General features: G+C 42.6%; 2 long non-coding RNA genes across 3 annotated transcripts; one reads left to right on the top strand and one right to left on the bottom strand.

The window, feature by feature from the left end:
• Positions 1-4688: 4688 nt before the first annotated feature.
• On the bottom strand, positions 4689-5108 carry LOC147882729 (uncharacterized). The gene is made up of 2 exons (XR_015543897.1): positions 4977-5108; positions 4689-4781 (listed from the first exon to the last, which is right to left on the bottom strand). It is a non-coding gene; the product is annotated as an uncharacterized LOC147882729 (long non-coding RNA).
• LOC147882728 (uncharacterized) lies at positions 4773-7806 on the top strand. 2 transcript variants are annotated; one of them, XR_015543896.1, is made up of 3 exons: positions 4773-5622; positions 6968-7435; positions 7603-7806. It is a non-coding gene; the product is annotated as an uncharacterized LOC147882728 (long non-coding RNA). The 2 variants fall into 2 exon arrangements; XR_015543895.1 differs by having other exon boundaries at positions 6968-7465.
• Positions 7807-8417: the final 611 nt, after the last annotated feature.

Raw genomic sequence — 8417 nt, 5'->3', positions numbered from 1 at the left:
CCCCCAAGTTCGCTTACTTTGAGCAGATATTTTGTGATTATTGTTGGTAGTGTTTCATGTGTGGCTTAATCAAGTTTCCATTATTCACATTGCTCTCCCATTCTCTTCAAGATGTCGTTACTCTTCCCATTTCTCCTAGATCCACCACCTCCTTATCCCACATGGCTATTTCCCCCCCCCCCATTGCTATCATTTCCCCCATGGTTATCTTGTCCCCACTTCAAGTGGCACCATTGGCAAAGCTCCTTCTTATGGGTTTACAACATTTAGATCTTGAAAGCTCTATGATTGTATTGCAAAAGAGATTTGAAATAGATTCATCTTGCTAAATAGATAGAGGAGGACCAATATGTAGCTTCAAATGTTAAGAGTTGAAATAGTTATGGCTTTGAAAGTCTTTATAGGATGAAATAGTTATGGTCTTGCAAGACTTTTTGTTCTTACGGAATTCTTGTTTAATGGTTTTATTAATGACTTGCAAGACTTGTTGTTTTTATTATATATTTTCATCATCTGGTTGTGGTGTATAGAATCTTCAATTGTCAAGATGGGTGCATCGACTGCAATTCTTGTGTTTGAAGACCCCTCAACGTAGGCCATGAACATGAGCTCTAAGTTTCTCATGTTGAAGTTAAATCTACAATGCGATATCACAATCAGAATCTTTGTAGTTGTTGAAGGAGACACATCATTTGAAGAGCCTATTCCACTAAAAGAGCATCATGACATGGAGGGATCTTGCTAGTATATTGTTGACTCAACCCTCTCAACCAAATATATTGTCAAAATATATTTTGATGCCACTTCGCCAAGTCCTATACCTGAGCAAACTGTGCCATGCAGGGTTGTGAATGTAACTAGAGCACCTTCCAAGGATAAGGCTATTGCCTCCACATCATTAATTGATGAGAACAGCCTCGAGTATGCTAATATGACAAAGCCATCTAGTGCCAACAAGCAGACATGTTGCCCCCTAAACCCATTTGATAAGTGGAGGGCCACTATTTATGATGACTCAAGTGAGCATTTAGATGATTAATTCTTCCATGGTTTCCAAAAACCGATGTTCACCTCACCAAAATTGGGAGAGAGAATGACAGGTTGCAGTGTTGTACCATACATACAACAACATTGTCCAAAGACTGTCCTTGTGAAGATGCTCCAGCAAGAAGGTTCAATAATGCAAGTGGAGGAGTTACCACGTGAGTAAAATGGTGACTACATGTTTGAGTTGACCAAGGATTAAAAAATGGAGGGCAGGGAACTTAAGTACGATGACCATATATGGATGAAGCCAGTCATATCAGATGTTGCATTTAATGGCACTATGTGCATTAGCTATTGTGATGGGCAATTTGAATGCAACCACCTAATTTGTCCAAGGTTTCTAAGTACTAGCATGAAATTGTGTTTGAGAAATACAAATCAATGCTCAAGTTTGGACATAAATAAAGGTATCGATTTGAAGATATCAAAACACATGAGAGAAATAATATTGAAGATACATGAATTTTTAGACATACTATTAAAGACAAATGAACATATAATGGATGAGATCCTATTGATGATACATGAATTTTCAATAGAACTATCATTCAAAATATTTGATGGATTGAATGTAGCTTTAATACATTATCCCTTTTACAAGGGTGTTTGAGTTTGAGGCTTGAAACTTAAGAATGAATTTGTGTTGAAGCCTAGTGGTTTGTTAAGGATATGTGAAACTTATAGTAAAAGTACTTACAATGGAAGGGATTATATCGAAGATCCCATTAAGGACATGTGAACATATAGTAGAAGAATTGTATATAAAAATGAGTGGATCAAACTTAATGGCTCAAAAGCAAAAAAGGATGGTGGTGCAACCTAGGGGCTACTCTACGGCACTATGGCAGGAACCTTTGTAGTTACTATCAAAGGTAGTGCAACTTTTTTATGAAGGAAAGAGACACAAACCACTCCACATGACCTAGATCTGAATGGCCTAGGTTGCACCGACTTGTTTGTTTCATGGATAAAAAGTGACCCTTAGGTGATGCTATAGCACTCCCTTTTTTGGTCCATTATTATAGCACAATTGGGGCCTTTTGACCTAATACTAGCTAGCCATCAAATATTTGTTGTAGATGTTGGGGGTAGTTACCAAACTACTAGTGCCAAGTTTTGTCACTACCATTAGTAATTTTATTGGAGTGTTCCTTAATGGTAGTTCTCCTCCTACTAGATACAATTTATTACCAATACTAGTCCTAATCCCGATGATAGTACATATACTATTATTACGACCATCCAACTTACATAATAGCATAGGGAATGGTAAAAGGTCATCCCATTTGTATTGAGATGTATATGTGTCTTGTTCCTAGAATAGATTGCCCCCTAGGCCTTCGACATGAGGGAAGGGATGAGCTTCCTCGAGTCACTCTCAAATGTGACCTACCATTTGAGAGTGACGCAGGTCATCCTACACCACTTGGCCTAGTTTAGGACAAGAGAATGATGACAAATACATTCCCATCGCAATCCCATCCATATGCTAGCAAGGCTTAGCAGATGGAAGGGATTAGCATGGGTTTAGGATAGGAATCTACTTGATTCAAGATGTGTTGGGACGAAACGCGCTTCGGATAACCTTCAGAATGTGCAAAAGAAAAGCGGGGAGAAAGCACTTCGGTTTCCCCCGCGACCGTGGGAAATCGGCCTCGGGCCCTTCCCCCATCTCCCCCTTGCCCCCCCTTAGGGCCAGCTCCCCCTGACCAAGGGGGAGCCTTAGGCCCACCCCTACGGGGCAATTTATCCCAGGGGTATCCTAGTTTCGTGCTGATAAGCACTCTATCTATCGTATCGGGGGTCTCGCTTATCAGCACAAGTTGTGTAGTTGATGCGTCAGGAGTATCTATTGATGGAAAAGGTGGGACGGCCGTTGGATCATCTACGGTCAAAAAACGCGAGGTTGGAATGGCATACAGGCATGGGACTCACCAGAACCCACGAAGGGAGGCCGAGACCATAGCATGTCGCAAAAGCACGATTGAAAGCGAAATGTCTCAGACGGATGAAGATCATCGTGCAAGCCCGATGGTTTGGTGAGAGATGAGGCCGAAGGCTTGCGAATCGGAGTCTTTTTTGGGTGACCATGCCCTCGGCTAGATAGACACGGATATGCTCTCTGCCTACCATAGGCACATCATGGTCAGGCCCTTTTGGAGTGGCACCTTGGAGCATATTAGTGCTTGTTTCACTAGACGAAAAAGATTGCATTTCAGGCCACCAAGGTTTAATCTTTCTTCGGCAACAATGACTGCGTACTTTCCTGGTTCCCCTAAATCAAGCATTCACTATGTACAAGCGTCAGTAGGCATCTCCTCTTAAGGGGGAGTAACCACTGCACAGGTCCTTCTTTTTGGGTTTTGTACATTCGCATTAGGCATCCTTGTTATAATAGTACCGACAGCACAGATTTCTAGCTTTCTCATGTAAGGCATTCCCTATATACAAACACAGTTTCTTTTTCGTGAATCCACCCCGGGCATTCCTCATTCTATCAGAACGTCAGGCGACATCCCTACCATAGGAAAAGGAAAACAGGGGGGAAGAGAGAAACAAAAGATTGTCATCAGTTATGTTAACTGTAGTAGGGTCAGAATGAATTTGGTTCTTCATATGAGGGAAGTACTACACGACCATAGGCATACTAGGTGCGGTTGTCAAAGGGCGGTGGGAGTTTTTGAAGGCCTTCTCGCTGTCTTTTCCTAGTAATCTCCTCTCTCCCTTCATTTTTTGTATCGCCCCGTGGCCTGTGAGATAGAGTCAAACGCCTAGTGAGGGGAGGGCAAGCGGAGCCTCGCTCTATTGGCTTGACGAGGGCGAAGCACAAGAAAGGCCTTCGGCGGCGCAATGGATTTTGTGCAAACAGCTTGTATTTCCTGTGTTCCATCCCCCTCCTGTAACTGGTGCAGGCTACACAAGTGCTCTCCAAACTGGGTTGGATAGTCACCCATCACACGACTCTTTAACTTGACGAATGAAAGGGAAAGGTCGGGTTTCGGGAAATTGGCCTCCCCCCTGCCCCCCCAGGGCCAGCCCCTCTCTATAGGGGGGAGGCCAAGGGGCCCTGTGGGACGACTTCTTCCAAGCCCCCCCTTGGCACAAGCGTTTGGACTCGAGAAGGGGTTGTATCCCATCTTGAACCATGGCCTCAAGACCCTTGAAGAAGAACAAGATTCATGTTTTAACGACGACCGAGGATAACATGTGGCGTGTCCCCACCTTTCGAAAAACATGGGAAATGATGAGATGTGTGTGCCCACTTCTACCCAATCCATCCGTAGATCGATGACAGTTTTGTGGCATGTGTCATTTGCCAGAGAGTTCATCGGGAGTAAATGTGTCATAGGGAGTAAATGTGTCATGAGGAATAGATGTGTGAGAGGGAGCACATGGAATAGGATAGAAATACATGTGATGACCTATGTGAAGAGAAATGGGACCCAAACTTGTTCCTATTGGAGGGTACTATGAGGAGGAGTGATTGACTATATTATGTACTTAAAGGGTGAGGGTGCTTTATGGGTTGGTTCTTATCAACTGAACTTTTTTAAGCAATTTTGCCACCGTCCTCCTCTTCATCATCCCTTGCATTTTGTACAAAATCGCCCATTTTTTCTTCTTGCACTATCTTCTTCTTCTGCAAAACAAAGTTTTTCTTCTTGCACGGTCTTCTTCTCCAAAACAAAGTTTTCTTCTTGCACTCTCTTCTTCTCCAAAAACCCAAAAAAAAACTACTGCTCTTCTTCATCCCTTCCATCTTCTCCAGATCGCCCACTTCCCATTTTCTTCTTGCACTGTCTTCTTCTTCTGCAAACCAAAGTTTTTCTTCTTGCACTGTCTTCTTCTCCAAAACAAAATTTTCTCCTTGCACTGTCTTCTTCTCCAAACCAAAGTTTTCTTCTTGCACTGTCTTCTTCTCCAAAAACTACTACTCTTCTTCATCCCTTCCATCTTCTACAGATCGCCCACTTCTCATTTTCTTCTTCTTTCCACTGCCTTCTTCACCAAACACAACAACAACTTCTCCATCCCTCGTTTTGCCCACATCCCATTTTCTTCTTCCACAAATCTTCTTCTGCAACCACACCTGCTCGGCCCATCATGCCTCTCGATTTCATGTGTTGCCTCCTCCTCGGTCAGCTCCTTCGCTATTGCCTCCTCGTCCTCGTCGCCGCCTTCTCTGGTGACTCCGAAGATTGCTGCATTTCTAGCCCCGTTATGGTCCTCATCTCCCACTCCAGATAAACTTGTTGGTCTGCAGATAGATGGACGACTTCAGCATCCGTCTTCCCCTTTCCCGCACGTTTCTCTGCGATTGGAGCGCCGTTGGGTCGGCGAAAGGAGGGGCACGCTTGAGGCCTTCGCGTATACGAGCTCAGGCAGATTTCAAGCTTATATTTTCTTAGGCTGATGACCAAAACACACAATATCAAGGACTACTCTGGTGTAAGGGTTATGGCTAATGCAGTGAGTCGCCTTGAAGGACTATCCTAATGTTCCGCAGGGGAAGGGTTAAGCTGCCCTGGAAATGCCTCTTGCTTCAATTCAGTTTCTCAAGTTCCTCTAAATGAGGTAAATAACTGCATCACAATCTCAATGAAAGAGAGACTTCCTGATCCATAAAGATTTTGTGTTTTCTGTTTGTTATTTGATCTAGCATGGAAGCAAGAGATATAGATTTCGCCACCTGGCATAATATCGAAACTGATTGCAGAATAGGCTAATTTCTGCAAACGTGAGAGGGAATTTCTGTTATCCTTGTCGTGCACACTGCGTCATGGGTGCTTATCTGTTAATATGATTGTGTATTTAAGCTTCTTAAGTACCGCAGTATGTGTGTGTGTGATAATTTGTAAAAAAAAATTTTGTCAGATCCATCTGTATCATGACCGGAACGAGGAGGAAATATATAGATGCTTTGCTACTTTTGTTCAATGGGTTGGATCCTCTGTACTAGTTTGCGTTTTTGAAGCATATTTCTAACGTTCATTCGAAGCATACTTACTGGGGAGAAGTATTTTGCTGGACAACATTTTTGCACTTATCCATAATATTTGGTTGGGATATATTATCACTTATTGCTGCCTATCATCCTCATAAGCGTAGGTATGCGTGACATGTCACCGTTTGGGAGCTGTCTCTTGAGATATGCTACTCTTGTATGCCCAATCACAGCTAGCGCTGCTGTAAGAGGTGTTTGATACTTCACACTTGGGAGCCAGTAAATTATTATAGAACTACCCTTATATCTCGTTTCCCAGACCTCCAAACCCTGCTTACCTCCAGCGCAAAGTACCTTTTGAATCAGTCCAAATGTGAATGGTTTCCCTTTATACTAATGTGTTTTTGTTTTGATACTCCTGGGGTGTTGACTTGTTTTTGTCCAGTGGATTGGATTTCTTTTTGGTGTGTTTGTGAACCTAAATTCCACATTCTCGTCAGTGTATGATTTTCAGCTATGAAGACCTTGCATTCACATGCCTGTCCAAGGATTTTAAATGTATGATCGATTCTAGCAAGGATGTGGAATTGTAGGGGTCGAAATAAACATAACTCTGCTAAATAATCTGCTCAAATCTATTCTATAACAGAATGTCCTTAAGCATCCACCGCCCTCCTTGTCCTGAAGCATCCACTGACAGCCTAATCACCAAAAATGGCATGGGCTTCACAGTATGCTTTCAGTCATTACATGGTCCAAGCATCCTTTTAAACTAAAGGATACATTCTTCAACAATTCGTTAAGAGTCTCTCAGGTGTGAGACTGCTTGAAAACCTGCAATTTCTTATCGGTCTTTTGTCACTGGGGTTCATTGCCGACCTTTTAAATGTTGTAAAAATAGCTATAGCACGGTCTATCACTTATGCAAGAAGTTGTTAATTGTAGACACTCATCAAGGTAAGGTTTGTCCTGCAGGTTTGGCAATGCAATTCTTGCACACATGGCAGTGGCTACATTCTCTACACCTTTATGGTATAGAATTAAACTTGAGCTCATCTCACTGGTCTATGGCTCAGGGTTTTCGCTAGATAATTGAGGAAGGCATAAGTGGGGCATGGTTATAACAGGTTCCATCGAGAATTTGATTCAGTTGGAATGAAAATATTGAATTTTCTTTTCGTTATTGCTGTTTCTTTTGTTTTGTGTGAACTTTCGTTGCTAATACCATTGTCACCACCTGCAAAGTTAGTTTGTTCCAGTCTCGTACATACAAGGCATGTGGAAAGAGTACCTTGTACGATACTATTGCAGCATGGCCTTCGTGTTTTCAGGCTATTGGCCCTGATTGAGTTCCCAATAATCATGATGGATGCAGCTATTGATGCAACGTAGCCTTCTCAAGGGAATTGCCTCCCGCCTGTCAAGAGGACAACCATCACACATGTTCTATTCATTACTTTGCTCTTTAAAGAGGTCCTTATAACTTTTTAATTATTACGAGTGCTTTGTTTTTCTGTTGACCTGGCTGTATGCTCAAATAATTCAAAATCTGATGGTATCCAAGCTAACCTCCATCCCGTGTTAACTCAAGGTGTCTCTCTCAATGCTAGGTTCCCATACAAAGATGCTATAGAGAAAGAGGAGTGTCTATGGTATCTAGCTGAAGAAAATGGAACAGCCTCTCAAAACTGCATCTCGTCTCTTATTGAGGTTCTCCTTGCAAGAGGATAAAGCTAATAGAAATCTGGCTTTAATAGAAATCTGATCTATCTGAAGAAACATTCCCAAGTATGGGATTTAAATGATTTTGTTCATATGCAGTGGACTCTAGGACATGATGCACATCGGTGACTACAAATTCAGTTTCGAGTGTGCTGTTAGGTTTCAGAGATTACGCGCGCACATATGAAAAGGATGGCGACTTTATTATCAAATATTATCAAGCCAAAAACTTCTCTGGGACAACATAGATACAATTGACAAAATGTCTGCTCAGCCCGACCAGGCTTGTTGCAGGTCACAACTAAGAGAAACTCCTAGAACCACCTACAGACAGTTGGACGAGAATATAGAGGACAAGCTTGTGACACACACACAACTTGTCACCTTCACAACACACAGCAGAATAATAGCGACACACGCCAGAGATGGTAAGATAACTGTCATCACAGATTTCTCCGTGCATAAGTAGAGAAGAATTGCTAGCAGCTCGTGAGCATTACGAGCCAATCGTCTTCGACCTCCAAAGCCTGGGAAGTCAAGGGCAGAGATGATCTTCCACAAGTGCAAGAGCCAGAGGCCCGTCGATCAACAAGTCGGTGAAGAGATGAGAAACTAGGCTGCATGCAATCACGCCACTTGGCACAAGCCATGCACCCACGAGGTTTAAAGCTAACATGTGCCATCCCATCAATTGCATTTCTTC

The sequence above is a fragment of the Dipteris shenzhenensis genome, chromosome 29 (genome assembly GCF_047967505.1).
Source record: "Dipteris shenzhenensis isolate YYH24624 ecotype China chromosome 29, Dip_SZ_1.0, whole genome shotgun sequence".
Classification (NCBI taxonomy): domain Eukaryota; kingdom Viridiplantae; phylum Streptophyta; class Polypodiopsida; order Gleicheniales; family Dipteridaceae; genus Dipteris; species Dipteris shenzhenensis.
The sequence above is the reverse complement of the archived record's forward strand: the minus strand, read 5'-3'. Positions and strand labels throughout refer to the sequence as shown.